At 38.5% G+C, this 7,676-nt stretch overlaps 2 long non-coding RNA genes across 3 annotated transcripts; one reads left to right on the top strand and one right to left on the bottom strand.

Annotated features, from left to right (window-relative positions):
* The first annotated feature begins 666 nt into the window (after positions 1 to 666).
* On the top strand, positions 667 to 6,054 carry LOC148732067 (uncharacterized). Of its 2 annotated transcripts, none has more exons than XR_015999813.1 (3): positions 667 to 977; positions 4,998 to 5,114; positions 5,792 to 6,054. It is a non-coding gene; the product is annotated as an uncharacterized LOC148732067 (long non-coding RNA). The 2 variants fall into 2 exon arrangements; XR_015999812.1 differs by lacking the exon at positions 667 to 977 and adding an exon at positions 3,652 to 4,447.
* Positions 4,147 to 5,780, bottom strand: LOC111327039 (uncharacterized). The gene is made up of 3 exons (XR_015999821.1): positions 5,597 to 5,780; positions 4,981 to 5,154; positions 4,147 to 4,264 (listed from the first exon to the last, which is right to left on the bottom strand). It is a non-coding gene; the product is annotated as an uncharacterized LOC111327039 (long non-coding RNA).
* Positions 6,055 to 7,676: the final 1,622 nt, after the last annotated feature.

The raw sequence follows: 7,676 nt of genomic DNA, 5'->3' as shown, positions 1-7,676 counted from the left end.
ATACTATAGGCTACCTCTGGACGAAATATCAAGGGGTCAATTTTTCCGACCTTGTGCCGCCCCTCACGCGGTGTTTAGGTAGATCGAGTGACTCTTAAATGTTTATTCCTAGGAAAACCATGGGAGTAAAGCTATCAATTGACTTCCAATGAAAATTGAACAAAGGAAAAGAACAGACAGGATTGTATATCGCAGCTGTAATGGAAACTGAAGATGTCATGAACGAAACTTTGCCGCGAAATGCAAATAACAGATTTTCTACAATTTACATAACTTGCAGGATATTTTCAGTTAGCCTGCCTCCTCGGCCCAATATAGAGCGAGAGAAGGTTGCAAACATAAAATTTTTTCAAAAATTTTTGAAGCTTTTTGAGACTCTACAACAAACTTAAGGATCGAGGCTGTGTGACACAGAATGAAACGGAACGTGCAAGAATTTATTACGAACCTCAGCACGAACTAATGAATTGGAAGCAAAAGGTTTTCGTTAGAATTTTGTATCTTTCGGGATTTCCACGGTCATTTTCTCATTCCCGCATAGATAAATGATTACTTCAATCCATCATTAAAAGCAAAAAAGATTGCAAACAGACAAGTCTAAAGGAATTTTCAGAGCTATTGGACTCTGCATCTCATACAACAACAACAAAGACGCGAACCAACATACCCCTTGAGCGACCTGGTACTAGCTCGGCCAATCCCGGCATTCATTCTGACCCCAGTATTAGCAAAGTCGCGTAACTAATGTAAATCTCTCGAGTAAACTTTGTGACTTCTGCTATTACGTTGCAGTGCGCCACAGAGGGGTTTGCTGAGCGTCACAGCGTGAAACAGTACGAGCTCGTGAAAGGTGTAGCTCGTGCTGAAAGTTAACATTGTTTCGAAAAGATTTGTGACTTATATAGACTAATACAAAGCGAAGATTTCTTATCTACCCAGCAAAAGTGATTGCAAGGACGATAACCCTCTCTCAACAGGTAAGATGAATGAGATTCAACTTAACTCATGAAAGAGCAACATTTGGGCGAAAAATGTGCTAGTTAGCTTAAACTGACAATAGCAAAGCTTTCATCCAGCCGATTTTACTTTAAAATGATAAAGATTTTATCACAAGCTTGCATTTTAAAACTTGATTCATTTCTTGGCCAAGTGACGCGTATTTTGAATTTTAATCAGCGTCTTGTTTAAATCTGCGCTTTTGCATAGAATTTTTCTTTCACTTCCCCTGAAGAAGGTTCGTAATTGCGACCGAAACGTAGGGAACATTTTTTATAATTACGCTTTTAACGACCACTGAAACTTTATTTCTATTTTAAAATATTTTTTAATGTATCCACCTGGTAACAAACCCAGTTTTAATACCTGCAGCCATTTTCGAAATGCTAATGATGATAGAAATTCATCTTTTAACCGATATCTTTCGAAGCGTTGCCGTCCTGACTGCTAAAAGGGACCTTAGGCCCCGTTCAAACGTCGAATTTTACATGTGCCGAACTTAACTCCTACTATAGTCGACTAAAAGAGTTAAATACGGCATTTGATTCAAATTTAACTCTATCGAATTGAACTCTGTTCGCTGTCAATATTCCCAGCCGCATTACTTATTTACTAGACCGTGACGAAGACGTCTATTGAGCATTTGCTTAATTTCTTAACTGATGCATTTGTTTTGCTGTTTGTTTTTGCTTCGTCATCTTGGCTTTTCGTCATGATACTCCAGGGGCGGATCCAGGAATTTTTGATTGGGGGGTCCAAACTTTGGTTCAGAAAGGACTGTTGGACTCTTTTGAGGCAATTCACTTCTCCCCAACACCCCCCACACCCCCTCCCACCAGTCGCGGTTGCACGTTATAAGTCCTTGGCCGCTTACCGTTTAATTGGATCCATTAACTAAAAAAATCAGCCAGTTAAAAAGTGATATACGATCCTGTCGACGTAAGAATTTCAGTCTCAAATTTGTAAACGTCAGGTCTGATAGGAGGTCCGGACCCCCCGGATCCCCCGGAACCCCCCCCCCTGGATCCGCCACTGTACTCCGACTTGATTCACGTTCCATCATTTCAGTGAAACACGAATCGCGATATGCCACAGATTTTCCTACTTTCCACCCAGGAGTACCCTCCTCGTTTTCAAAAACCAAACACCTCATACAAAAGTAATTACTGCACGTCAAACAACTATATATTGTCTTTGCAAAGCAAGAACTACGAATTCCATCGTCTCCCACCATTTTTTTTTTGTGCTGTTTTGCCTTTTTCGCGCATGGCATTAACAGAATTCCTGGAGGTTTGTGGGTAATAAATGAATCATAATAATTTCCTATAATTCATGCATTAAGTTCGGCACATGTGAGATGCGACGTTTGAATCAAAAGTCGAACCTAAGTCGAATCTTCGACTGTTTCAGTCGCAGATACGGCGAATGTCGCATTTAATTTAAAACAGTCGAATTTAATTGATTCAAACGTCGCACTTCACATACATATAAGGCCCAGTTCAAGCGTCGAATTTCACATGTGCCGAACTTAACTCCTACTTCAGTGGACTAAAATAGTTAAATACGGCATTTGATTCAAACATCGAATTCAACTCTGTCGCATTTAACTCTGTCCGCTGTCAATATTCCCAGGCGCACTACTTTAGGTCCAGTTCAAACGTTGAATTTCACATGTGCCGAACTTAACTCCTATTTTAGTCAACTAAAATAGTTAAATACGGCATTTGATTCAAACGTCGAATTTAACTCAGTCGAATTTAACTCTGTTCGCTGTCGATATTCCCAGGCGCACTATTTATTTGCTAGACGAAGACGTCTATTGAGCGTTTGCTTAATTGCTTCACTGATGCTCTTGTTTTGTTGTTTGTTTTTGCTTCTTTATCTTGGCTTTTCATCATGATACTTTCGTCGCACTTCACATGCATTTAACTCTCGCATTAAGTTCGGCACATGTGAAATTCGACGTTGGTTCAAACGCATGTGAAGTGCGACGTTTGAATCAATTAAATTCGACTGTTTTAAATTAAATGCGAATTTTGCCATATCTGTGACTGAAACAGTCGAAGATTCGACTTAGGTTCAACTTTTGATTCAAACGTCGCATCTCACATGTGCCGAACTTAATGCATGAATTACAGGAAATTATTACAATTCATTTATTACCCACAAATCGCCAGGAATTCTATGAATGCCATGCGCGAAAAAGCCAAAACAGCACAAAAAAATGGTGGGAGACGATGGAATTTGTAGTTCTTACCTTGAAAATACAAAATACAGTTGTTTTACGTGCGGTAATTACTTTTGTATGAGGTGTTCGGTTTTTGAAAACGAAGAGGGCTCTCCTGGGTGAAAAGTAGGAAACTCTGTGCCATATTGTGGGTCGTGTTTCAATGAAATGGTGGAACGTGAATCAAGTGAAAGTATCATGACGAAAAGCCAAGATAAAGAAGCAAAAACAAACAGCAAAACAAGAGCATCAGTGAAGCAATTAAGCAAACGCTCAATAGACGTCTTCGTCTTATGTGCAAATAAGTAGTGCGCCTGGGAATATCGACCGCGAACAGAGTTAATTTCGACGTTTGAATCAAATGCCCTATTTAACTATTTTAGTTGACTAAAATAGGAGTTAAGTTCGGCACATATGAAATTCGACGTTTAAACTGGGCCTTAAGCAGTCAGGAAGATAACGCCAGGGAAGACGTCGATTAAAAAATGAATTTCTACTTTTGATTAGAGTTTCGAAAATGGCTGCATGTGATTATCATCTCACACAGCGCCACAACTCAGCCTTAACAAAACGTATAAAAGTAGCGTTGAGTTCCAAAATAAAAAATTAAAATAACTTGCCGTCGCGGTTTCGGTTCGCAGACGATCGACGACGCAAATGTTGTTGATTTCACGTTGTTGTTTTGCAGAGGAAGGGTAAGAAATGTACTAACCTTTAAAATGCAGGATCAGGATAAAACCTTTATCATTTTAAAGTAGAAACTGCAGACCTTTATTTTCTTCTCCGATTGTTTTAATTGCGCGAATTCAATTCAGTACCTTTTCTACCAGTTTCGCCGGCCTAGTGTAAGCGTGTGACAACAGTCGATATTAACGTCAACTGTTGTCACACAGGCTTACTCGAGGCGAAACTGATATTAGGGAGTTTAAGCAAATCACTGCGGCTGGCGCTGCTACGGCTACCATAGTTGACGAGGCTTGGCCTGAAGTTGTTGCACATGGGACGTCCTTCATTATTTTTCAAACGCCTGAACGCATTCATCTGAAAATGAAGGAATGTAATGAATTAGAAAAGAAAGACAGAAAGAAAGACTGTTTCCCATCGATGGTAATGAATGTATGTAATAGGGAACGAGGTACTACACATTGTATTTTTAAGAATGTTTACCAAGTCCTTTGTAACAGACAGATTGTGGTCTCATATGATGTGTGGGGGCCTGATATGGTAGGTATAACCAGGCTATGATATCACACATACTAGAAGCTCTAGGAGGGGAAGGGAGTAGTTCAACTGATTAGCTTTCTCTTTGACCTGTTAAAAATCCCCTCTGTGACTGGCTCAGTTAAAACCTTAAACGTGATTATCACCACTGTTATTTATTATTTATTTTTATTTGCTCATTTATTTATTTCTTTAACAGTTAAAACCTTAAACATGATTATCACTACTATTATTTATTATTTATTTTTATTTGCTCATTTATTTATTTATTTATTTATTTAATTGTTGCGTGTGTCTGTTTGTGTGTTTGATTCTGCATAGGTGTGTGTGTGAGAGCCTATACAGTGTCTGTTTAGGTAGCCCGCCTAGAATAGCTTTGCTAACTGCGGGCTACAAAGGCCTTTATTTCTTTAATTTAAAAATAAATAAATAAATAAATAAATAAATAAAGTTAAATAAAATAAAGGGAGTAAGGAGGTATCTGGCGGGCGAATTTGAAAATCTATCAGAGATAGTGACAAGTAAACTATTCTTACCACTTTTGTGCTTGCAGGAATAGGCTTATACAGCACGATCCAATTAACAGACTGATAGCAGGGAGGGGTGGTCAGTGATCCTTTGTACGAAAAAAAAATACGTCCAAGACATAGACGCCAGTGCTGGCACCAAGGTAGCTAGGTGTATGTATACCCGGATCTTAACATCGTCATCTGTTAAAGAGATTTTCAACCTTTCTGAGTTCTGTTATTTTTCTAATTTTAATTTTATATTTTTATAAGTAGTCGAGTCGTCGCGAACTTGCAACTTGCAGTTTTGAAACTTTCCATTTTTAATGCTCCAACTCACTTTGTCCTAGAGAATTCCTAACCGTCCTGATCAATACAGGAAGAGTCTAGAGTATTTTGCATCTGTAAGATTCTGCCTTTGTGGAGCGTCAATTTGCGCCTAGAAAACAAGAGAGATGTGATGGACTAAAACTCCCCATATTAAAAAAATTGTTGGGAAAAAAATAAAGACGAAGACAGAACTGATAAAACAAATAAGCAGGGGGGAGGGTATGGAAAGCATAAACGTCCATCAGTGTAGAGACCAGGGTAAAACAAACTAACAAACAAGGAGATGAGGAGCTAAGAGATAAAATAGTAGTCTTACCTGTCTTTGTAACCTTGGTCAATTTATCGTATAACTTCAACAACTCATAATTGTTTCTCTGCGAATTTGTCTCCTGTATTAAGACAAAACAAAACAAAGAACAAACAAAACATCATGCGTTGCTGTTACTCTTTTTTTCTTTATGTTTTAAAAAACTCCAATTTTTAAAAGTAAGTAAACATTTCTTACTTGCAGGAAAACGCCTATCACGGTCAGGCCATCGGTTTTGTCATCAGCAGTTTTGAAATCTTTGTATTTTGTATTATAATATACCAGATGAAGCTAAAGGAGGAAAAGCGAAGATCTGAGTATAAAAACCAAAGTTGATACCACTACTGACTGTACATCTTAAAAGTCCTCTCCGCTACCGTCCAGTCTAGACTGTTCAGCGCAGACCACTGAAGTATTGTCCTCTCAATTAAAAAAAATTGAATAAAAAGTTACTGCACACCTCTCCAGAGTATTGAAAGCCGCTCACTTTGTGCTCAGATCCTGTCCGGGCTGTACAACCAAAGTGAAAATGGAATTGTTCCAGCTTATATCGATTGCTTCCCCAGGGACCCCCAGCAAGAAAAGCTGTTCCTAAGTCAACGTTAAATGTTGGGGCATGCCCATTGTTAACTAGTTGAGCTCCAATTTTCCTGGTATCCGCATAAAATCCCCTCAGGAATGAATGATGCCGATGATGGCTTATATTCCTGGTATCAATGTTGATAGGAGACTGGGAATTCCCGGTGCAGTGTCTTGAGACTTTGCCCCAGTCTTTTGGACCGTAAATTGATGACTCTGAAAATACCAATATAATTAATAGGTTCTCTTTATGGCATTCAAACTCAGTGCTCCACATCGACACAGCAACGACTTTTAAAAGGACAGTAGCCGCAGCGTCAGCAATAATTTTTAAGTTCTCTTGGTTTTAAACTGCCAAAAGATGATCAGAAATCAATTGATTAATGTTGGCGCAGAAATTATAATTATTTTCAAAGGCAGTCATATAAAATTCTGAAAAAGAAGGGAGGAAATCAGAAACCTATTGAATCTCGTATGCACTAAAAGCACTCAAAGTTGAATATAGACATAATGCATGTCACACCCTTGGCAGTCACGTGCATGTATCATATAAAGCAACATCTGCACTCCTACCAGTTTCTCCATATTTCCATTTTGATCCTGCAACTGAGGAGATATGTTAATTTTTAGTTGTTTTTCCCTGTTGTTTTGCTTTTGACTTAATACGATACCAGTGGCCTTTTTTCGGATTACAACTTGAGAATATGCGTGTGAGAGACGCCAAAGTTATGTTACTTATTGCTAAAATCAATGTTTTGATAAGCTGCACATTACACGCTTAATTTTTAAATGTGGTAGCTGCTAGAGTAAAAGAACAAAAAGCCATGTTACACGTGTCTCTTAAATATAAACCTGTTTACAATCGCTGATGTTTGAACTGAAATAAAAGCTCTATCAACTGGGAACAAACTGAATCATCTTTGTTGGAGATGGCAGGCAGCTTTCACTGCAGAATGCTTGTGACCTCTTAAGACCCCTCTTAACTAGGTTTACGTTCGAAGAGTTTAACAGTGTCACGCTGTAATAAACAAAATGTCTGATAATCAAAATAATGAAGTGGCCCCAGGTTAGAAAGAATTTGTTAAGAAAAGGCTATGAAATTAAAGATACGAAATTATGTTTTAGACTGGTTCTGACAAGACGGTTGCATACGACCTGAAAATGGGTTAGGAAATTAGACATATTTTGGACGAGCTTTCTTGGCTTTATAGGCCACCAATGCATTTCCTACAGTGCGGAGCTACACCGCTTGCGTTCCGCTTTGTTTTATTTGAAACTTAGAACTTATTCCTACCTTGACAAGCGTTACAGCTCAAACGGCATCTCTTCTTTATGTAGGGGTGTGCGCATCTAAACTTCAACGCCTGGCAATAGTTGCTGTCATCTCGACAACCTAGTTAAGAGGAAACAATGGAAATAAAAACTCAAAAGAGATCATCTGAAATCGTATTCTTTCAGGATGTCTAAAACTAATCCACTGATGTAGCACCGTGAAAATACCTCATCTTAT

This window comes from Stylophora pistillata, chromosome 4, assembly GCF_964205215.1.
Source record: "Stylophora pistillata chromosome 4, jaStyPist1.2, whole genome shotgun sequence".
NCBI classification, from domain to species: Eukaryota; Metazoa; Cnidaria; class Anthozoa; order Scleractinia; family Pocilloporidae; genus Stylophora; species Stylophora pistillata.
Note: the sequence above shows the minus strand (reverse complement) of the source record. Positions and strands in the feature narration are given on the sequence as shown.